This window comes from Neomonachus schauinslandi, chromosome 11 (assembly GCF_002201575.2).
Source record: "Neomonachus schauinslandi chromosome 11, ASM220157v2, whole genome shotgun sequence".
Taxonomy (NCBI): domain Eukaryota; kingdom Metazoa; phylum Chordata; class Mammalia; order Carnivora; family Phocidae; genus Neomonachus; species Neomonachus schauinslandi.
The window spans coordinates 90,334,264-90,358,797 of NC_058413.1; the positions used below are offsets into that span (position 1 = coordinate 90,334,264).

At 49.6% G+C, this 24,534-nt stretch overlaps 1 protein-coding gene across 1 annotated transcript in view; it reads right to left on the reverse strand.

Moving 5' to 3' along the window:
* The window catches only part of PKNOX2 (PBX/knotted 1 homeobox 2), a 252,855-nt gene extending 228,364 nt beyond the window's left edge, over positions 1-24,491 (reverse strand). Inside the window, exon 1 of the mRNA XM_021696423.1 lies at positions 24,438-24,491. The gene's annotated coding sequence lies outside the window, so the exon portion shown is untranslated. The remainder of the gene's footprint in view (positions 1-24,437) is intronic.
* Positions 24,492-24,534: the final 43 nt, after the last annotated feature.

Consider the following 24,534-nt stretch of genomic DNA (forward strand, 5'->3'; position numbering starts at 1 on the left):
GGACCTTCCTGAGCAACGGTGGTCAGGGCAGGGCAGGGCAGGGTCGGGACAGTGCGTCAACCGAATTAGAGAGGAAATGAGATTCCTGTAGAAAAAAAGCAGAGGCTGAGCTGCAAAGGGTTTCAAGTGCCAGACTAAGATGTTTGAATTGTTATCCTGCAAGCAGCAAGGAACCAATGAAGTGAGCAGCAGAGAACTGTGTTTTGAGAGAATTCATCAGGCAATGATTTGCCGAATGGGTTGCAAAATGAGAGGCATGGGAAGTAAGGAAGGCAGGGAGAAGGGAACTGCAGTAATCCAGGCAGGAGGTATCGGCGTCTGGACCCGGGTGGTGGCGGTAACAAGGCAGTGACATGCCAGGAATGGAGAAGGACGGGAGGAGACAGCCTTAGTCTCTAAAAGGTTATAGACTGACTGACCATTTATTTATTGCCCGAACTTGGACACTTTGGAGAGTGCAAAGGTAGCCATTACAATTACACGGGGACAGCAGACTTAAGCCAGGGCTGTCCCGGGCAAACTGGGATGTATAGTTGCTCGATGGAGCAGAGAGTGAAGAAGAGGAAAGGTGAGGTGGACACCAAGGTTTCAAGCCTGAGGGACAGGAAAAATATGGGAGGTGACAGGGACAGGTGGGAGGATGGCAGAAGGAAGGGGCATAGAATGATAGAGAAATAAGGGATGAAAGGAGTTCGCTGCAATTGAGTGGCCAAGCAGAGTTTGAATTCTTTGAAGACAAGAGCTGCATCTTATCTGAATCACCACACAGACATTTGCTAAGCTGAACTGAGACAATAAAGACTTGCTGAATTTCATCTAAAGAGGGCTGATTGTTGGGGCAATAAGAGGCAAGGCTACCCCTCCCCCCTCCCTTGGTTCTGTTTATTTATATGTATGTTTTCAGAATTTCAATAGACCTACCTCTTGGTAGGGTTTGTCCACATGGCCATCTACAGCCCAGGGACGTCTGGTGAACCGATGATTCTGATGTGTGCTGAAAACATAAATGGGGCACCAAAATGGCCAACCCTGGCAGAGGACTCTCAGCAAATCCTCCTCCACACAGGAGAGAAGGGGCAGGGAATTAAATTCAACCATGCCTTCACACAGAAAATGAGGCCAAAAGAAAGAGGAAATTCGAGCTAAAAAACCAAGAGAGCAAAAATGCAAACTTTCCCTACCCTGGGTGGATATGGACTCTTGTGTGCAGGAGTCCCAGTTAGAACATCAACAGCAATTTCTGTTGTGTCTTATCCAAGCTGAGGATTAGCACCCAACACCAGGACTCAGAAAACCTAGGCTTTTCCCACAGGTGCAGCCCCATGCCATCAGGACTCGACTCCATGGCTCTTGCCTACACTTCTGCGGCAGACATACAGGCCCACTAGTCAGGTCCCATAACACTGTCCAGAATGGGATCTTAAAAAGCCCCAGTGACCCAGAAATTTGAGGCAGAAACTAACCATTGGCTATGAATTATCCAGGTACCTGTGGCTACAGTTACTTGATAAAGCTAATCTCCCCAAGAGTGTTGATTACTGCTGAGTTAACAGTACAAGGTTTTGGGGTAGGGCAAAGTTGCCTGGCCCAGCACTTCTCCTTGAGAAGAATTCGCTACCAATCCTCAGACAGAGTTCCCTCTTGGAACCTTCTGATAGAAGCAGCTCCACAAGTCCCTTTAGCTGATTTGGCAGCACCAACATCACAAAAGAAAGATGATGCTGTGGTTTGCAGTGGCTCTCAACCTTTTCTCCACCACACACACACACCTGTGAGTGACAGCAAGCCCCTGTCAGTCACACTGGATCCTTGCAGCAGTGGATCCCTACCAGGGACGGGGTACCCCTGAGTAAGTTATCAGAACAGACTGAGGAGTGGTGGTGCCTTTGAGAAAGCCTTCCCCAACGCTTCAACCCACAGGGAGGTTCTGATACACTGCACAAAGGAGGGCAGTGCTCACTCTCTCCCCTTGAGAATTACTGGACAGAAAACATGAAGACAATGTACAAATCAGGAAACTTGCCACTATACCAAACTTCCCTTGAACACCTACCGGCTGTATGAACCACCTCACCCCCTTAGCATTCGTTTTCTCACCTCTAAAATGGAAGTGGTTATAACAGAGAGCCTGTCTCCAATGGCTGTTGCAAGATTAAATGAAGTAATAAAAGTGTGTGCAATATAGTGGGAACTTAACAAATGTTTGAGTTTTAGTTCAACTGACATTTTAACAGTGTGATTAGTGCTGACATGAAATTGGTATTTTCTAATTAGTGGGTATTTTCTCTCAACATGACTCCATATATGATGCTCTGCTATAGACTGAACGTTTATGTGTCCCCAAAATTCATATGTGGAAATCCTAATCCCCAATGTGATGGTACTAGAAGGCAGGGCCTTTTGGGAGGTGATTAGGTCACAAAGGTGGAGACCTCATGAATGGGATTAGTGCCCTTATAGAAGAGACCCCAGAGAGCTCCCTCACCTCTTTTGCCATGTGAGATTCTAACAAGAAGTCGACAACCTGTGAACCAGTATGTGGTCCCTCAACAGACACCGAATCTGCTTGCACCTTGATCTTGGACTTCCCAGCCTCCAGAACTGTGAGAAATAAATTTTTGCTGTTTATAAGCTACCCAGTCTATAGTAATTTGTTACAGTAGCCCCAACAGACTAAGATATTCTCCTTCAGGAGAAATCTATTTGTTGGATAATAAAGCAGGTGGTTGCCCCCATCCTCACCCAACACAGGGCTTCTAAGAGTAGCCCATCATCTAAAGGGCGGTAGATAGCTAACATCATAAGCAGTGATGAAAGTCTTAAATCATTCTCCCTAAGATCAGGAATAAGACAAGATGCCCACTTTTACCACTGCTATTCAGCATTGACTGGAAGTTCTAGTCAAAGAAATTACCCAAGAAAAAGAAATAAAAGGTATTCAAATTAGAAGGAAGAAGTAAAATATTTTCTATTTGTAGATGACATGACCTTATATATAGAAAACCCCGAAGAATCTACAAGAAAGCTACTAGAACTAATAAATTCAGCAAAGTTGTAGGGTACATGATCGCATGCAAATATCAGTTGTGTTTCTATACACGAGCAGTGAACAATCTGAAAAGGACATTAAGAAATAGCATCTAATAAAATGCCTCGGAATATATATAATCAAAAAGGTGAAAGACTTTTACACTGAAAACTGAAAAATGTTGCTGAAAGAAATTAAAGAAGACCTAAATAAATGGAAAGACATTCCATGTTCATGGATAGGAAGAGTTAATATTGTTAAGAGGTCTATGCCATCCAAAACTAATCCTATGAAAACTCCAACAGTCTTTTCCTCAAATTCATATGGAAAGCCCTGAATATCCAAAACAATCCTGAAAGAGAGGAGCAACGTTGGAAAGCTCATACTTCCCAACTCCAAAATTTACCACAAATCTATAGTAATCAAAACAGTGTGCTACTGGCATAAGATTTGGCATATAGACCAATGGAATAGAATCAAGAGCCCAGAAATAATCCTGTATATCTATGGTTAATTGATTTTGACAGAGTGCCAAGTCCATTCAATGGGGAAAGAATAGTATCTTTAACAAATGGTGCAAGGAGAACTAGATTTCTACATGCAAAAGAATGAAGTTGGACCCCTACCTCACACCACATACAAAAATTAACTCAAAAGGATCAACAACCTAAATATAAGAGCTAAATCCATAAAGCTCTTCAAAAAAAATAGGGATAAAACCTTGGATTTAGCAATGATTCTTAGATATATCACCAATACTATAAGTAATAAAAGAAAAATATATAAATTGGACTTCACTGAAATTTTTTAAATTTTGTCCATCAAGGAACGTTATCAACAGAGTGAAAAGACAACCTACAGAATGGTAGAAAGTATTTGCAAATCATGTGTCTGATAAGGGTTAAATATCCAGAATATATAAAGAACTCCTAAAACTCAACAACAAAAAGACAAATCAATTTAAAAATAAGCAAAGTACTTGAATAGACATTTCTCTAAGGAAATATAGAAATGGCCAATAAGCACACAAAAAGTCTTATCATGAGTGATCAGGGAAATGCAAATCAAAACCACAATGAGATACCACCTTATACCTACTAGATTGACTACAAACAAACAAAAACAAAAACAGAAAATGAGTGTTAGCAAGGGTGTAGAGAAATTGGAACCCTTGTGCTTTGCTGCTAGGAACTTAAAATGGTGTGGAAAACAGTTGGTAATTCCTCAAAAAGTTAAACATTGAATTACCATATGACCTAGCAATTCCACTCCTAGATATATAACCAAAAGAACTGAAAACAGCGACGCCAACAGATACTTGTACCAATATTTATTGCAGCATTATTCACAATAGTTGGAAAGTGGAAACAACACAAGTGTCCATCACAGAGGAAGAGATAAACAGAATGTGGTATACATATACAATGGGCTATTATTCAGCCATAAAAAGGAATGAGATTCTTATACATGCTACAGTATAGATGAACCCTAAACACATTATGTTAAGTGAAATAGCCAGACACAAATGAATAAATATATTATGATCCCATTTATATGAAATATCTAGAACAGGCAAATTTGTAGAAACAGAAAGTAGGTTAGAGGTTACCAGGGGCTGAAGGGAGGCCAGAATTGGGAGTCATTGCTTAATGGGTAGAAAGTTTCTGTTTGGGGTGATAAAAAAGTTTTGGAGATAGATAGATTAAAAAGTTTTTATTACACTGTGAATGCAATTAATGTCGCTGAATTGTATACCTAAAAATGGTTAAAATGGCAAATTTTATCATATATATGATATATTTAATTTCTCACAGAAAATTAAATTGAACCCAAAGAGCCTAACCAAAGGGGAAAAACCCAGATTTCTTTCAACCTTGAACTCAGTAGCTAAAAATGCACATAGGCTTTTCAACAGACTACTCAGACTGAGGTACAAACTCCAGGAGGGAAGGACCAGGGATGCTGCTTGCTTTCTGCAGGGGTGCTGGAATCAGGTATCCACAAATGGAGTGGGGCTCCCCTAAAATGCAACCACTTAACAACTGTTTATTGAGCACACACAATGATTAACAGTGAGTAACCTGCCTGAGGAACTTGTACTTGGCCTGTCTTCTGAAGTCTGAGCAGCCATGGCCTGCAGCCCTGGACTGTGCTCAACCATTAGGATGTCTTTCTTTGTGGTTTGTTTTGGGTTTCAAGGGAAGGTGCTGTGTAAATGGAAAAGCATTATACAGGCGTGAGATGGTTGGTGTTGCTATCATTACTATGATCACTAGGGATTTATTAGGTCTTCTTGGAAGATGCCAGCCTAGCCAGCCTCCAACTCAAAGCCAGCAAAAGCAATAGGTTGCTCCTGAGTGTGGGGAGGAGAGGTTCTGGAGAGAAAGCAAGGAAGAGGAGTCAGCATGGGCAAAGTTCCAGAGGCTCTCTTACTCCACCAGGAGCCTTTCCTCCCTCGGTGCTGGCTGGCTCTGGTGCCCTGGGGGTCTTTGCTTATTATCTTCCTACACACATGCCCTTGTTTAAGGCTTCCCTCTATCTGCCTATTCGATCCTATCCTACTCAAACTTCAAAGCCCAGCTCATGGGAGACAGGATTTCTAATGGAAAAAGTTTAGAGGCAGAGGGACCTGGGTTCTGATCCAAACTTAATCAGCTGTGTTTCTTGAGCTTGTGCCATATGTGAAAATGGGAACAGTTATACCCACATTCCAAGCCTACTATCAGGTAGTAAGTGTCAAGGGTTTGGCACACCCACCTCTTCCATGACATCTCTCCCAATCCCCACAGCCTACTTGATCTCTCTTTCCTCTGAGAGCCTCACTCTTAGTAGTATCTCTCATTTGGTAATGAATCCTCCTGACCTGTAATATCTCTTGTCATGAACCACTCTTACATACTGCTGTGTAACTCCTCTGAAATAACTGAACTTCCCATGTTTTCATGCTTATCTCCCCCACTCAAACTGTAAGCTCCTTTATGTAGAGGCCAAATCTTATCATCTTTTGTCTTCTTCCATGGTGGCTAGCACACAGTGGGTGCTAAATAAATTGAAAATATATTTGAGGCAAATGGAGGATCCATTTGCAACAGAGGAAAACCCCACAGGAAACAGAACACATTCAGCTCAAAGTAATAGCCCATTCATACTCCCTGCTCTGGATGAAACTGTTCCCTGCCCACATTGGCACTTAATGAACACTCCATTCATTGAGTGAATGAAATCTGCTGATGCCCCCCCACTCATTAAGGTCAACTACTGTGGCTAATCAGGAAAATAGTTAATCTGAAGGAAACACCTCTTTTTTGTGTGAATTTTAGAATGTCTTTGGAAATGGTGTCTATCTTCTTAGTTTCATTTGACCATTAAAAGGAGTCAATGTAAAAAAATTAATTAAAAAAAAAAGTCAATGCCCCATGAGCACAGCTCTCCCTCCATTAAGAGAAAGGAGGCCCAGGAGTAGGCTGCAGTGGTAGAGGGTAGCTGGCCAGGAATCTAAGCTGTGTCACCAATGATCCACAGAGCAGACAGTCCACTTTCAAGAAAACAGACTTGGTGCAAGCTGCCTTCGTGTACCTTATCCTTTAGCGCTTAAAGAATTCCGCAGCCTATTTGGCCAGGAGGCCCTCTGGGTCCTAACCATTGGTCAAATCTCAGATGAGTCATGACCACCCCGGGCCCTAGGTCCTCATCTGAGAGGAGGCCAAATTAGACTAGAGGCTCCCCAACATCCTCCTGCAAGGTTTATTGATTCCAATGAGCCTTCCTATTTTCCTGAAAAATCAAAGGAGTCAGGGAAAGAGGAAGAGAAATATTAAAAGTGCCCTGGAGTTGAGCCACCAGCCCAGCCTCAAAGGGCAGGGACAATAGCAGGTCACCTGTGTCCATCTCTCTCCCCACAAAACCCCCCAAGGAGGGGATGCTGGTAAGCCAGGACACTGCCGTGGAGCAGGCCTAGTGCAGCGGACTTGGAAAAGCCGGGGAGGCCCAGCCCAGCCTCTGTGAGGGAAAGGAAGCAGCTCCTTCTTACCATCCCATCCCCAGCACTGGGAATAAAAGTAAAAGGCTCAGATAGCTTCGCCTATTACACCTATCACGTGCCGGGTGCTCCGTCCCAACACGGCACCATAATGTAGTTATTTAAGTCCCCATTTCTACAAGTGAGGACACTGAGATTTGGCCAAAGTCAAGCTGATAGTACCCAGCAGATGTGGGATTTGAATTCTGGTCTGTCTGAAGCCAAAGCCTTTTACCTTTCAACTAAGCCCTCCATTGATTTCTGTCTGTCACTGGGAGATTCAGAAGCCAAATGGAGGGAGCAATGGGGCAGCTTTTAGTGGGTACAGGAGCCTCAGCTGTACCCATCCTCTCCCTCCCAACTGACTCATTGGGTGACCAACTTCCGTGGGGTTGCCCGGGACTGGACAAGAGACTTTTACATTAAAACTGTCCTGGGCAAACTGAGATGGTTGATCATCCTATAACCAAGGTTCCCTTGTGCTTTGTGGTTCCAAAGAAAGCAAATACATTTTCAGAATGACTCCTACTCTGAATAGAAGAATAGCTTTAGGCCTGTCCTCCAACACAGCCCCAAAGGGCCAGGTCATAGAGAGAAACCTCTCCTCTCTGCATCCCAGCTCCAGACTAAGACCAGGAGAAGCCAGTCTGGGCTGAGCTGGGGCTTGAGGCGAGCGGACAGAAGAGAAGAGGGACTTGGTAACTGAAGCCAATTGGGCCAGATTCTTTTGAGGCACTGCCTCCATCAAATATTCACAACGACCCCACAGTAGGGGATTACTGGCCCATTTTAAGATAGAATAGCCACAATTTTGGAGACCATTTAGAGGATTTTCTCAGAGGTTCCCCCCAAACATTTAAGAAGCCTGGATCCTGAGAGTCTTGCTCAGGAGGCTCCTTACCAGGAATCTAGGCAAAATCCCCGTAACGCAAGCCCATGGGGAACTGTTTCCATGAGGAGGGAGGTCAGACTGGGCCAGGCCCTCCTTCCAGCCCTCACTGGGCAGCTGGTAGAGGGTCGCACTCGGGTCTGTCTTCTCCAAGTGTATGCATGCACCAAGGGAGAAGAGGACTTGCCCCGTGACAAGACCTTCACCAGGCATGAAGATGGAAAACCCAACGGGCAAAGCCTCTCTCTAGCTATCCAAACACACCTCTTCTAATTCAGGCAGCACCTTCACCAGGAAGCCATAGTAGTCAAGGACTACTGCGGCCTGTGCTGAAGCCTCCCCGCTGACCCCACTCCCACTGCTTCATGATGTGTCTTGCATTCTGGTCTTGGGCTACCTATTATTTAACTTAATGAATAAGAGGATGAGCACTGGTGAGAGGCTGCCTGGGTTCACATCCTGGCCTGCTCACGATTAGCTGGGTAACTCAAAACAGGTGACTTTTCCTCTCTGTGCCACAGATTACTCAAATGTGAAAGATGCAAGCATCCACCTCAAAGAGTGTGAAAGTTAAGAGAGTTATAAGGCATAAAGTGCTTAGAACAATGGCTGGTACATAGTCACTGCTCAATGAATGTTTGCTATTATGATTATTTTAATATTAATACTGATGTTAATAAAATATTGTCATGCTTGCTGGACTAGAAGTTCCCAGAATGCAGGACCAGAAACTGATACATCTTTGCACTATTCCCCATGTTAGGCAGATTCCCACCAAGTAAGACCTGTATAATCATTTCCTGCGGCTTGACCTTCACAGAAGACTGACAGGTCCTTCATGTCACTTCCTAGAATTGGGGAGAGAAATATGTCTGCCTGTCAGTGGGCGACAGCCATCTTTACTAACACCCCCAAGGATGGCGCCAAAATGCCTCACAGTGAGAAGTACAGCAGCAACAGATATCTTGGAATGAGGCCCCAGGAAGAGAATTCAAGGAAGCCCGAGGCCTCTGGACATGCCACCCCCCTGGAAGTTGGGGACCCACAGAGCAAACCCCTCCTTCCCCAGGAGCTATGTCATGCAGAAAAGCCAAAACCTTGTAGAAAGATCCTGGAGTGAACCTCAGAGGCCTCGGTTCCCATCTGAGTTCTGTGTTGTGTGACCTTTCATAAGCCCCTTAACCTCTCTGGGCTTCTGTTTCCTCAGTGGTTAAATGAGACAGTTGTTCAAAGACCAGTTACTGAGTTCTTTCCAATTCTGACATCCCATGTCTCCATTTCAGAGGAGGGGAAAAAGCATTCTTATATGAACCTAACAACTGATTTCACAAGCAACCAGCTCTCCTTATTCAGTCATTCCTTCCACAAACATTGACTGGGCTTTCATTGTATGCAAGTGTTCTTCTGGATTATAGGAGTGGAAAAAAAGAGATAAAATATGATCAGTACTGGAGAAAAATAAAAGGGAGTAGGGAGAGCCAGGGATAGGAGAAAAGGGATTTCATTTTAGGTAGGGTCCTCAGGAAGGCCCTCCCTGAGAGGATGACATCGGAGTGGAAACCTGGAGAAATCAAGGGAGCAAGCCAGGCAGATATGTGGGGAAAGAGCGCTCCAGGCAGAGGGAGCAGCAAGTGCAAAGGCCCTGAGGAAGCAGCATGCCTGACTTGTTCCAGGCCCCACAGGGAGGTCTGGGGTCAGTGTGGCTGCAGGAGATGGGTGAGGGAGACAGCCACAGGAGTTAATTGGGGAGGTGGAGATTCAGCCATTGTAAGGACTTTGGCTTTTATTCAATTATGAATCCAAATCATTGAAGCTTTAACAGAAATGAATTTGACACTGTTCACTCATATGGTGAAGGCCAAGGACCTTGTTTGTTTGTTCATTTTTACCTCCCTCTTCTCCACCATGGACGTGCAATCTATTTATGATTTTACTTCTATTACTTTCATTTGGAACAAAGAAACTGAGGCCTCAAGATAATCTTTTTCTCTCTCCAGGCCTATAGCCAGACTTGAGCCTGGTCTCCATTCCAGAATCTCAGCCTGGGTTCTCCCACCTCTCCTGAAGCTGCAGGCTGGTCCACAGTCAGACTCCTTGTATTCCTTCTCAAACCCTCCCAAGGTTCCCCTTGCTCTCTCTCAATCCCTTCTCTCCCCAGGGCCTTACAGATAGAATAGCCACAATATCCCCTCACGCCTTTCTTCACTGATATCCTACTGTCCCTTCAGGCCTCAGCTCAAACATCACTCCTCAGACAGATACTTCCCTACTCTCTCTAAATAAACCCTTCCTGTTAAATGTTCTCAGGGTTTCATGTTCTTCCCCCTCAGAGTTCTTATTACACTTGTATTCTCATGTTTATTTATATGATTTTTTTTTTTTATTAAGGCCTCTCTACTCCATCCAACTGTGAACTCTATCAGGATTGAGGGTATGTCTGGTTTTGTTCAGCTTTCTATTCCAGGCACCAGAACAGTGCCTGGCACACATTCGAGGCATCCAGTAAATACTTGAAGAATAACTAAATGTCCCGGGCCCTCTGTTCATTGAGCACCGTGGGGGCATGAGGTGCTCAGGGCTCGCCCTGTGGGTGTGGCCAGAGCCTTAAGCCACGTGGAGCGGGGCCAGGGCTGGAAGAGGAAGGACCTGATGCTTTACACAGGTTAGCTCATTTCCTTGTTCCGGCCACCACTAGGGTGGAGGATTACTCTTCCATCTGACAACTAAGAGAACTGAGGCGCAGGAAGGAAGTGAGTTTCTGGAAGTGTGTCTGTAGTCACACCTAGTCTTTCTGGTTCCAAGCTCTATGCTCTTTCTGCTCTGTCCCAACTACCCTGACCTTTCAGATTCAGCTCTGCCACTGATTTTCTGTGTGACCTTAGGCAAGCTTCTGATTCTCTCTGAGCTTCAATTCTCCATATATAAAATACAGAGGGTGGAATAGACAGACGTCCGTTCCAGTTCTGAGATTTCATGACTTAAGATTCTATGCTTCTAATTTCATAGAATTGAAACAATGGGTACTAAAGTACTTAGCTCAGGGCGCCTGGGTGGCTCAGTTGGTTAAGCGACTGCCTTCGGCTCAGGTCATGATCCTGGAGTCCCGGGATCGATTCCCGCATCGGGCTCCCTGCTCGGCGGGGAGCCTGCTTCTCCCTCTGACCCTCCCCCCCTCTCATGTGCTCTCTGTCTCTCTCATTCTCTCTGTCTCAAATAAATAAATAAAATCTTAAAAAAAAAAAAAAAGTACTTAGCTCAATGCCAAGCACACTGCAGACACTTCAGAAATGTTCATTTCCTCCCTCCCTTCTTTTCCTTTACCCGTGTCTCCAATACCTTGTTTCACTGACTCTCTGCCACGGCCCTCCTTGAGATCACCTCTGCGGTCCTGGTTCTTCCAGGAGACCCAGAACACTGCCTCCCCTGCCTTCAGGGAAACCAAGCCAGGCTCTGACATCGATGTCTCCAGCCTGTCATGTCCTCAGATGGCCATTCTAGCTGTGCTCCCCAGAGAGGCCCACAGTCTTCCTGTACCCACTCCCTCCTCCTTCCTAAAAGGGCTACTTTGGTCTTCTTGATGTCCAGCACTGTGGGGGAGAGAGAAGGAAGTGACAGGAAAGGAACTCACACACACTGAGTACCTTCTCGAGGCCAGGGACTAGACCAGGCTCTCTGCTGTGTGGTCTCATTTAATCCCCTGCAAAGAGCCATTGTTTCCCCCATTTCACAAAAGGGAAGAAACTAAGGCTCAAAGAGGTTAGGACATTGCCCAAGATCATACATCCAGCAAGGAGCAAAAGCTGGGCTATAACTCTTACCTGTCTGATCCTGAAGGAAATCCCTTTTGCCAGCCCCAGGGGAGGACCAAACCTCACCCAAGGAGCCACTCGGCACCATCAGCTATTCCCTTGAAAGCCTCTTTTTATGTAATAACTGGATTTACATCCCTAGCAACTTAAGTCCATTTATCTCTCTGGCCACCCCCTCCTTCCTCTCCTCCCTACCCCACCCCCCACAAAGTACCAGACTGAAAAACTGTCACAAATTGTCCCCAGTGCTTCTGAAAGGATGACATGGCTGTACCAATGCACCAAGGAAACAATGTCAAGAAGTTGACTCCATCCCCTGTATAGAAAGGGGGTCAGATATTCCAATAAATACCATCTCCCCAGCTCACAGCTGCTATCCATGAGGACTTTCCAGAAATCAGACTCAGGTAAGCCATCCATGTGAACATCACCAGGTACCCCCAGATACTATCAAGGCCCTAGCCAGGGCTTCGGGAAGAAGAGGGAACGGACGCCTGTTGTTTTCTAAAGGTTTCTCCTGAAAGCTACTCCCTTAAGGAGCATGATGGCGGGTTGGGGGCTAGGGAGTATGTGGGAATGGCATCCCCTCGGCTCTGTGACGCAACCTGGATGGGAAACTCAGATGGGAGCAAAACTCCCCAACCAGATTTTTCTGATGCCCACTGTCTTTCTCTCACCTTGTTCTGCCCTTGCCAGGGACGGAAAATGAGCCCCCAGGGATGGAGGGCTTGTCCAACTCTTCCCCTAGAAAGGGCCTCATCTGAGAGATGAAATGCAAGTCTGCCCTCCAAGACCCCCAGCGTAGGTTACACTCCCTGTTTACGTTCTTGTGCCTTCCCAGACTTCTGTATAGCTCTTACCATGGTTTCAGTAATAACCTACGGAACTCCAATGCCCACCTCCCCCACGGACTGGGCTAGTTCACGGTCGTATCCGCAGGACCTCTGCAGGGTCTGGCATGTAGAAGGTGCTCAATAAAAAATCTATCAGATGAAGACCTGGGTTCAGGCTGATGGGACCTGGCTGAGACCAGTCCCCCCACACCAGCCCCTAGATGGCCCCTGCACTGGGTTAGATGGGGAAGCGTAAGTGAGAACAACCAATGACACACAGTAGGCACGGAATTCAGGTTTGTCAACCCTCTGCCAGACTCTGGAAACCACCCAAGAGGGTTCATGCCCTGGCCATGGGGTAGCGTGGCGGGCCATCCTGCCCGCTTTTTGATTACGTAAACACAGTTGTCATCACTCTGTGAGTGAGTCTGAGAGGATGTGTATATTTGTGTGAATGCTCCACTTTAAACTAATAAGAAACATAGAATCTTTGCCAACCAATTTTCTCCCCCACATATTACATGTGAGGCACTGTGTAGGCGCTTTCGTCTATGTTTATATAACGGGCATAACACATCCACGTACATTAACTCATTTGGTCCTCTCCACAGCCCTGACAGGATGCATTATCACCACCACTTTGCTGATGAGGAAAGTGGGGCCAGCTTTTAAGGACACACAGTAAACATGGCTGAGTCAAGGCTCAAACCCAGCATTTGGCTTGTTCTGCACTGTCCTGCCTCGGGACACCACAATCACATCACCCATGACCTATCAGGACCAGAGCCCTAGATCTTACATCAATTACGCATGACCTGGAGCAGGGGGGCTGGGGTGGGAGGGAGATGGAGAAAGAAAGCAGCCAGAATCCAGCAACTACCCCAGAAACATGCAACTCCCTAGAGCAGGCAGCACACTGGGCTGGAAAGATTGCCGATCCAGAATGACACCGAACCAGCTCTGTGACCTTGAGCAGATTCTCTCTCTTAACCCACCCTGAGCCTTGCTTTCTTTCTCAGGTCCATGGTGATGACTAGATAAAAAGGTGAGAGCTCCCAGCACGTGGTGAAGGAGCCCCCAGTCTGTGGTCTTGCACGAGTACCCCAAAATCACAGCGTTCAGGAAAAATCCTTCTCTTCCCTTGATCTATAAGTTAGCTGCGGCAGCCATCTCCTTTCTCCCTGGAAGAGTCCAGTTCCACCATGCTCAGGCAGGGACGCTGGCACCACGATTCTGTGCAAAAGAATGCCAGGGAAGTTCCCTTCTTCCTTGCCAACAGCTAATGGCACTCCCCAGAGTACAGCCTGGGAACAAAGTTCTCCTTCCATCTCCCCTTCCACAGCCAATGGAGATGACTTCGAAAAGTATTCTAGGAGAACAGATGTCCAGTTTGGAAAGCGGCCTTCCTAGCAATCTGGAAGTTAGCAGGAGGTAGCCGTCCCTATCTCATTGTCACCAAGAGGCTCTAATGTATTGGGGTACCTTTCCAATGAGAGCTATGCCACTGCAAGGAGCAAGTCACTTTCCCTGGGGAACAGCCTCCAGGGAAGGCTGGGGAATCCCATCCAGCTCCTTAGCTTTCCTCCAGATTAAACACAAGTGAGGAGTGCCCCAGGGGACTACTGCCCCACTGTGAGTCTGGTCTCTCCTCCCAGAGCTGAGAGAGGGCATGGGAGAGGGGCGCCCAACGTGGCAGCAGGGCAAGACCACCATGTAAACACAGGCCACAGGAGAGCAGCAGACTTGAGCTCCCATATCCCTGGGCTCTCCTGCTTGATTTCTGTCCCTGTGGTCCCCCTGGAGACTAGAAAACTCAGAGGGCCCGCCAGCAGGAGCTCTTCCAGCCCCCACATCCAAATAGGTGAGGCCCAACTGCTGTTATAGCTACATTTTTCCATTTCCCTCACCTAATCAGAGTTAGACAGGTCCTACCAATAATGGACTAAATATCCCTTGGAGTCCCACCACCTTCTCCAGACACATGGTGCCCAGGGGTCTGGATCACACATTTTAGCATTTATAGGCCATAGAGTCATAAATAGTAGACCCAGAAGGGGCCTTAAAGACAATCTCGTGTAACTTCCTCATTGTATAAAATGAGATGCTAAGAGCCAAAGACGGTTAAGAGACATGTCAAAGGTCACACAGCTTATCTCCAGCCTGACGTGAATTTGTCTGGGCTCTGCAGTAAGATCGTATAGCTCCTAGAGAAAAAGGCCTTGATTCCAACACAGCATGCTACTGGGCATGCATTAAATAGCAGGCTCAGGCCATGCTTGCCGACAGAGAGATGAATCACCAGGGAGGGCTCAGAAGTGAGAACAAGCACCTGTCACCACAGGGCCCTGGGCATACCCAGGAGCCTCTCTGGGCCTCTCTCAGCCTCTGACCTGGAACTAGAACCACAATTCACACAGAGTATGGCCTCACCTGAGAAAGGGCAGAAACAATCCTGTACTCCCAAGGCTTAACACAGACCTGGGTACAGAGTATCACTCAATGACAATGGGCTGTCAGAGCGAAAACAGATGAACCTCTGGGGTGGGGCTCACCCCCGCCCCCCGTTCTACCATAGACCCACAGTGCTACCCTGGAATCAGGAAGACTATGCCCACCCCACACCTAAACAGAGTTAGCAGGCCCCACCACTAATGGGCTCAATGTCCCTTGGTGTCTGTCGGGATTGCAAGTCAGAAGACCATGGGTGTGAGCCTCCATTCTCCTCACCCCAGGCTCCCGGGGGGCTTACAGCTTGGGCTGCACTACAGTCTGCCAGCCCCACCCACCGCCATTACTACACCTCCCCGCCCTTAAATCTACCTCCACCCCTTGTGCAGGCCAGCCCAGCCCCACCTGCAACTGAAGGCTTCTAAAAGTAAAAATACGGATCGTCTTCTAGGTTTTGGTTTCCATAACAGCCGGTAGCTCTCCCTAGAGTTGGCCAAACAAAGGTATGGGTAATGGAGAAGATGGGTTCTGCTGGTTCTTTTAAAGAGATTCTCAGGAGAGGAATAGGTGGACCTTGGGGCCAAGCAGCACTCAGAGCTCAGCAAGGCGCTTGCTTTGTCTCCAAAAGATTAAGAAAGGAGCGTTGTTGTAAAAGGTAGACCTGGGTCACCCTATTTAATGTGAACAGGTAGAGACATCCACCACCCCTTCCTGGAACCCCCACTGTAGCCACTCTCTGAGCCCCAGCTCCTCTCACCTGTCAAACAATATAGCAACGCCCATTCCACCTGCTTCACAAAGCTGAGAGGATTAAATGAGAGAGCGCCTGAGGATGGGCTTTATTAGGAAAGAAAATTAATGTGCACCATGAGCTTACCATGTGCCTAGCATTTTTAGATACTCTATTCCAGAGTTTTCATAGCACTCCTGTATGCTCTGTATTATTATTATCCTAACTATACCTCCAAAAAAACAGGCTCAGAGAGCTTAAGTGAGATACCCAAGGATACCCAGCTCAGTAGTAGTAGAACCAGGGTCAGAACCCAGAATCTGACTCCAAAGCTTGTGTTCCTTCTCTCAACTGCACACCCATCTCAACAACAGAGGCAAACGTCACCCTTGATGAAGAGGCCAGTGAGTCTTCAGACTGAAAAGCTGCCCTCGTGGAGCCAACCGCTATTGCTAGGACCCATCCATTTGCCCAGGAAGGCCATCGGGCAAGTCAAAGCCAACACCTTCTGCTGTCTTGAGACCCAACAACACAAGGGCAACCCAGGGGACGAGCCCTCCCGGTGCTCTTGCCCCTTGGTGGTAGCAGTGCTGGTTTCAATGACTGCCTAGTCATTGAAGGAAGGAGGAAACAGAGAATCATGGAACTTCAGGCTGAAGGGGCCCTCTGAGAGCAAGGTCAAGCTCCTCATTGGATAAGTGAGGAAACTGACACCCAGAGGTCAGCCACTTGTTGAAGGTCACACAGCCAGGCAGGGGCCAGGTCTAGAGCAGAATCCACCATCCTCCAACTCCCAGTTCAAATTGTTATTCTCACCCCCATCCCAACCACTCTGATGTGGGCCAGCTTCATGGGCCCTGAGAGGCCCAGGTGTGGGCCTATAATCTCTGCTCTCTTAGTTTAGGAAAAGCAGGGATGGTGGGTAAGAGAGTTGTGCTGTAGTCAGGAATGGAATTAGTCGGTTTGCTTCATGTACTGAGTTGTTAGCCTAAGTTTTACCCATTGAGAAGTCAACGGGAAAAGTCCTCTCAGAAATCCCTCAGTCACCAATCCAGGGAGGCCTAGGTGGTACTCTGGAGGCTGTGGTGGCCCCCTTGGCCCCCTGACATGCTAGGGAGGGGCTGACCTCCGCACTCTAGTTCAGGTTGGCCCCCAGCAATCCCTATGAGCCCTGTGACCTGGAGGGTCTCAAGTTCCACTCCTCCCCCTCCAGCCTTGCTTGGCCAGAGCTCACCCCCACCCCTGCACTGACCCTGCTGAGAGCTCATCTCCACGCTGTCCTCACTACTTAGTGGCATCCCATCCCACTCATGCTTCCTTTACTCTAACAGTTGATTCGTACCCATTTTCATGGCACCTCTGTGCATCTGTGTGTCATCTCTTGCGTGTTTCCAGGTTGAGTCTGTCCACCCGCAAACCGCACACTGCCTGAGGACAGGGTCTGTGTGTCTACATCTACCACGGCCCTGGCTGGGGTCAGCACGCAGCGGGGCAGCACCAGGCCACAGTGTGACTGGCTGTTCAACGATTGTTGATGGTGCCAATGACCTGTGAAAGGCCTCAGGCCATGTCCCCGGGGGAGCGAAAAACAAGGGGAACGGGGAAGCTGGGTAATCCACCAACTGGATCCCCCGTCCAAAATAACATGGGGAGGGAAAGGAACCTGATTGAGCCTCTGCTGTATGCCAGACACTGCTAGGTACTTTACAAATGCTCTCTCCGCAATTCTTTGAGCTTTATCCTTTTTTATTTCTCCCTTTACGGGTGGAAAAGCTAGTGTCTAAATTCTTACAATTAGAAACTAGCAGAGCTAGGCTCTGGGGGCAGTTTTATCTGAGGCTAAGCCCATGCTCGGTACTCTGTCCACAGCCGGCAAGTTCCTAGAAGACAGGGATTTCGTGGCTACATGCTTTTGTCCTGTTTGGTTTTGCTGCTTGTAGCCTCAAAGCCTAGAACCGTACCAGGCCTACATACAGGAGACAGGCTATAACTATTTGCTGGACGAAGGAACAAAGGAATGAATGAAGACCATGCCGCCTCTCCCCGGCAGGACAGGAAAAGGGCTTGTGAAGTCAGGTTCCTAGGCTCTATTTCCAGGAATCTTGGACACTGATTTGTTCCTTCTCTCCAACCAGAGAAGTACCCAATATATTAAAGTTCCTCCAAAGGCCATGTGGAGGATGGGTGGGTTTACTAGGCCTGGGATAGGACTGGGAGTGGAAGCATGAGCTGAACACAAAAGACTAGATCTTAATGAGGCGGGGGGATTTAAAAGTGTTCTCGGTGCTCTGTGATCTGCTGATTCTGAGGCCACTCTCTGGCCCAGGTGGATCTGGCCTCTGCCAACCCCGGGAGGGCTCCCTCATCCACACTGGGTGCCTCTGCCACCTTGCCTGAGCTGTACTGAAATTGGCCACATTCCTATTAAGCAGAGAAACTACCAGTTCCACCACCCACTCCAGCCCCATCCGAACCCTCAAAAGATCCTGCTCCAGGCCCCAGGGCCAGCTGCTTTTCTCCACATTCCAGCCAAAAATAATATGAGAACGAAGCTGTTTGGTGGAGACTTAATCTAATCTTCGTTGCTTCAGTTTTAAAATATCCTGCCTGGTTTAGGGTTTCTTATTACACACAGGGATGTGTTTTTAGTGAGATAGGTCTTAGTAGAAATGGCCTTCTTGTAATTAGAAACCCAGTCAGGCAGGGCCTGCAGTGAGGCATCCAAGCCAAACAGCAGATCCCCCTGAAGACAGCACATTTGCAGCAGAGAGCTCTTCCCAAGCTGCCCGAGGGCTTGCTTCTCCCTTACTCCTGGGGGATCTGGAAGGAGAAAAAGCTCTGGGAGAAGGAATGTACCTTCCAACTCATATGCATTCCCTTAGCAAAACCGTTGCTCCTTCTACCTCCACCCTGCATCTCCCCACTCTCACCCCCGATCACAACAGAGACTAAGATGTTGCTCAAGACCGCTGGAGGAGGATATGTGGAGGAAAAAATTACCCCCAAGACGTCCCCATGGACGAGGGAGAATTAAAGGCAAGCATTCCACTGGAGCCACGTCTCCAGTATCAGGGCTAGCACTGAAATACCAGGCATGGGAACAGGAGGAGACTCCAAGTGCTGATACACTTTTGTGTAAGTGCCGGGTGTAACTTCTTAGGCTTTCTGGCCCAGAACCTGCTTTGATCTGCTAGCATGGAGACTGCTAAGTGAGGTTCAAGCTGCGGCTAGCTCCGGACCAGTGCCCATCCCCCCAGCCCGACCAGATGTCACACACCAGTCCAGGCTCAGGCCTCTTCTTTCCGCTGGCACAAAGGGAAGGGGCTGAATTTCTGATAAGTCAGATTCTGCGTTTATCGGATGCTTGGAAGCTCTTCCTGGTGGCACCACCGGGGAGAAGCACCGCTGGTTCCTCCAACTTAACTGCCCCTCCTGATAAAGTGCAGGGGGATTTGGGGATCGCAATGGGGTTTTCAAATTCCAGGATATAAAGAAAGGCAGGCCTTCAGCCCCTTCGCCCCCAGTCTCAGAACTCCTGGGAGTTGTGGGGAAAGAAAGGCTCTGGATCAGGCAGGGAAAGAAAACACAGGGAAGAATGTGACTCTGCTGCTCAGAAGCCTCTCTTCGTTTCCTTTATTATTTAGAGCGCACCCAGAGCAAGAGTCAGGGAGTCATGCAAGATTCGCCCCTCGGTAGCCTAATGAGGGACTCGTTCGATACATTCCACTTCACAGATGAAGAAACCGAGATCCAGAAGCTAGGTGACTCGCTGGAGTCATGTAGCCAGACAGTAACAGAGCATAAAACCACCAGGCCCCCCAGTTTCAGCTTAAACACTAGCTCAGCATGCTGACCTGCCAACCTTGATTATCTCCTTCCTCCCTTTCCCACCAGGTATTAGATTTAATTAAATTAGCAGATCCCCATCGCAACAAGCCCGGCCATGCATCCTGACCAGAGCCCAGCCAGGGCAGTTACTCCCTCTAAATTCTGCTTCTCAATATATTCAATCTTCAATAAGTCACAGATCACATGTGAAGTGTTTTTATACAAAGCATGGTGTGTTGGCTAGAACCAAGGCTGACGGTGGCTCACGATGATTTCATTTTCCGTATAACTTCCTCTGCTTTTCCTCCGTGGCATCGCTTCGCCCTCTCCATACTCTGATCTGCATTTTGTTTGATCCAGACAAAATGCCGTCACCTCCAGCAATTACATCACACGCTTATATATATCTTACAGCATCACAGTCCTTGTGCCACACAGCATAGGAAAAAGGAAAACTTATAACAGCATTTCTCACCTTCCTTGAACTAATTTAGAAAATGTGCTTTAAATTAAATAAATCAGGAACAAAAGTCTGAAATTGGAGATAGAATTTCGGGGGGGGGGCACTAAATAAATAGCAAGGAAATCTTGCAACATGTTGGAAGCCTATAAATTTTATAGGTTGTTTCTTTAATAAAAACAAATTCAATTGCTAACAACACAGTATTATTAAGCTGCTAACGTTTAAAAATCTAATTTGGCCTGCTCTGCTGCTGTTTATGTTGCATTCACCCAGGGTAAGGAAGTCAGGTTGATGGGTTTGGTTTGGTTTCTAAACCAGGCTAATAGAGCCCCCTTTAAAAAGCCAGCCTTTTTGCTTTCTAGGCATGCCTTGGTCCCTAATGAGTTACAGTCCCAGGCTGAAGATGGACATGGCAGACAGAAATTTAACACACACTCTGGTGCACCCATAAACATCAAGGCCAAGGGAGAGGAGGTATGTTTCCAGTTAAGTTAAAACTCCATGAATTCAGGATTCTCCACTCACAAGACAGTAATTCTCCTTATTTCATCACTAACTTACTTCAAATGTGTTTATACAATTTATTGCTACTGAACTTCCAGGCAACTGGTGTAGAGTTAATGAAACCCAGCTTGGAGAAGCTTTGAGCTTTGAACAACTAACCACAGTTTAAATGGTTATGACATGTGGTCAAAGCCACAGCCCAGCCCCACTGCAGTTTCTGTGTTAGGACCTAGTCAAAAACCTTGTCCTCTCACCTTTTGTGCCAAATAGATTGAAAAAGGGGAAAGCGCTGAAAAATAGCCTTCCATGTTTCTTCTCAAGGTTCCCAGCCTTTCTCCCTGACATTTTAACACATTTGTCTTACTAAATGCAAGGCAAAGCCCCCCCTCGCCCCCCCACCCCGGGCCCCAAGTAAATATTTTAGTTGCAGTTTGAATTGGCAGCCAGTTGAAATCCTGAAATCCAGTTTGAGTTTAATTGAACAGGGTCAGGCCTACATAAAGCAGTGTTGAGACAGGGTGTAAGGGGGAGGCACCAGGCAGCACTTAAAGTCAGGCTCAGTGGAAGTCCAAAAGGCAGTATCAGAAGGCACAGGTGACCCTGCACTGGGAAAAGAAGTAAACTCATCTTTCTGAATTACTTGGGACATTGATTTTTTCTTATTCCTCATTGTCACATGGCACCCTTCCCCAAGCTCTGTCCACACGGGAACTCCAGGAGCCTCCCTCTTTTTAAACAGGCCCATTTTGGAAGAGTAAAGGGGACCCCAGCCACTGCCGCACAATAAAAGCCCCTTTTGAAAGCAGCACTTTCATTAACTTAAAGCAATCTATAGACTTAAAAGCATGGAGCAGTAAACTCCCAGAAAGGATCATAAAACAGCCAGTCTCAAGTTGGGTACACTTCAGTGCAATTTGCACGAGGCATTTTACTGTGAGCACTGGCCGGGCCCATCTCCCTCCAGTAACCCCCTGCCCCTTATTCTGAGCAGTTTCTCTTTCTCTGGGCTTTCATGCCTTTCGCGCTCACAAAGGGGAGGCGGTGACTGGGGAGTCTCCGTGGGGTCATGGCTCCCTCCCGCCCTCTGGCTCCCGGCGGGAGAGCTCACGAATTCCAGGCCTGCAAAAAAAAAAAAAAAAAAAACCAGCCTCGGAGCTTCGCTGCCCGCGGGGCAGTCGCGAGGCCCGAGGCCCGAGGCCGCTGCGGCCACTCGTGGCTCCCGCGTCTTCTGAGTCCCTGCAGCGCCGTCTGGCTGCCTGAGCGAGGGGTGCGGAAGGCTGGGACTGTGGGCTCAAGACTGCAAAAAGGAAATTTCAGATCTTCCTTTCGCACAGCCCCTTACACACTTCGCTTCCCTAGTTGGCCAGAGGGATAACCTCCCTCCCCGGTTCGGACTTCTCTCCCACCGCCCGAGCTAGGCCTGAGCCATGCGGGTATAGAGTGGGGTTGCCGGGTGCAGCTCGAGTGGGAGATCACGAGTCCAGAGACAGGAGGAGGCCCCCTTCCCTCTCCCTAAGGCCCTGAGGCCTCTGGAAGGCCGGAATGGCAGGGTAAGCGAGAGGGCTAGGGGCTAGGGCTTTGCGTAATATATCGTGTGTTTGAATACCATCATTTCCTCAGCTTTGGGGAGGGGAGGGTCGCCTAGATCTGCCTAAAATGTGAAGCTTTTGGCTTCCACCAGTTGGAGAGCACTCGATAACCGAAAAGTCAACACGCTGGAGAAGTCCCCGAGGCAAGTGGGGTGAGGGCAGAAGACCCAGAGCGCCCCCGTTTCCCAGGCTGAACACACAGGCCGCCCGGCGTGTGGGCTTCCCCGCTGCGCGGGGGGGAAGGAAGCACCGGCAGCGCCTGCGGGCCTAGAGCCCGCGGCTCCGGCCAGGACGCCGGAGTTCGAGCCCGCCTTGCCCTCGGCCGCATCCCGGACTCCCCGGGCGCGATGCGGCACCTCGCAGCTAGCGCCCCCCGCGCAGGCCGCGGTCTGCGGGCCACCCGCACCCGCCCGCCGCTCTGCGCCCGCAGCCCCCCAAGTGGCTTCCAGAACCCGCAGAGCCGCCAGGGTCGGTCCTCGGATCCACTTCGAGCCCTGTGAGGCTGCCCTGTCGCTTCACCCAGAACGTCCCTTCGATTTGTCCGCTTCCAGGAATCTTTCTCCTAGGACCGGGTCCTGCGCGCCTCAAGTCCTCTGCTCCAGATCCGCTTTCGGGGAGAAGCAGCAGAAATTCGGGGCTCGCCTGCCATGGCCCAGATCAACTACTTTCATCGCCTGCCTAAACGTTTTTCCACCCACGGAGCATGGGGACCCGCTCGCGCGACCCTCCCCCAAATTTCAATAGCCTCATCCCAATAAAAAGCCGTGATCCCGTGGCAAAATACTAAAAACGCCACCAGTTCCGCCGAGTCCAGCCTCAGATGTAAGCCCAGGCCCCCAACTCCTACCTCCAGCCCCCTGCTCTGGCCGGGGGTGTAGATCCGATCCCTAAGCTACTCAGCAGCCCCTCTTCAGTCCCGCTTCTGAAAACAGCCTGAATCCTACAACCCAACTCTAGCGTGGCCCTGAAGCCCAGCCCTGATTCAGGGCTGCTGCACCACCACCGGCCACCCCGCGCCCCACTGCCATTCCTAGCCCGTGTCCCCACCGCTCAGGAACCTCGGTCTCTCTCGCCCAGAGCCCCCGGAAAGAATTGGCCGCTTCGCTCGTTTCTTCCTCGGGTTCGGGAGTCAGGAGAACCCCGCTCGCCCAACCCGAAAGAAACGCAAACTTTGCGCGGCAGACTCGGGACTCTGCCCCATCCCCCTCAGCTCACGGCTGTTGGGCGCTTTCCGTCCCCCCTTTTACGAACTCGTGTCCTAGTTCTCAGGCCAGGAGGGCTCCTTATTCCCAAACCTCGCCCTGGGCCCCTACGCCTCCCCGACCTCGCCAAAGACTCCCAACGATCCGCCGAAAGCCAGTTACCCTACAAATCGCTCCTCCAGGGGCGAGGGTCCCTGAGCGTGGCCCCTGGGAGCCCGATTGCCCTGAACCACAGCTCGAGTTGCACCGCCCCCACCGATCCGCGGGCAAAACCCCACTCGCCCTGTTTCCCCAGGCCGGGCGGGACGCGCGGCCGCGGCTCCTCCACTCCGGTCACACGGCCCGAGGCTGGGGCTGCTCCCGCTCGCAGCCGCCCGTAAGGCAGCTCCCGGCCGGTGGCGCCGACCAAGCGCCGGCCCAAAGGGCGCCCGAAGCCGGGAGCAGGCGAACGTGGAACCGGCCCGCGGTTCCCAGCCTCGCCCGCGGAGCGCCCAGCCCCGAGCTGCCTGTCCCCGGGCTCCGGCCCGCGCGCCGGTCCCTACTCTCTGGCCCCCCGGCTCTCGCGGCGCACGGCTCCCCGCCCGCCCGCCCGCCACGGTGTCTCGGGCCCGCGACTGTCCGAGTCCGCAGCCCCTCTCCTCGCACCCGCGGACAATGCGCGCCCGGCCACGGGCCCGAGCGGGGCGAGGAGGCGGCGGCGGCGGCGGGGCTGCGCTGCGCGCGGGCCGAGCCGGGCCGGGGCTCCGGCGGGCCGCACGGCTCCGGCCGCCTCCTTCCCGGGCCTCGGCGCCGCTCGCGCTGCTTCGCTCCGCGCTCTCCCGGCGCTTCCCCAGCTTCTCTCTGCACGCTCCCGCCGTCCCTCTCTGCTCCCTGCCTCCCTCCTCCCTGCTGCCTCCCTCTCTCTCCTCCCTGCTGCCTCCCTCTCTCCCTCTCTCCTCCTTGCCCTGTCGCAATGAATAATACTCTGGCTTGGGGACTGGAATAAAACACACGCGCTCTGAGGCAGACGCCCGCAGCAGCAGCAGCCGCCGCCGCGCCGCCGCCGCCGCCGCCGCCTGCAAAAGCGTCTCTGACATGGAAATGAATGACAGCTTACCTGATGCCAATCTTCATCAGACTGACACCGGCGTGACAACACAGCCTATACTTCCCAGCACTGCTCGGGACGTCAGCGGCACAGGGACCCGCCCCCC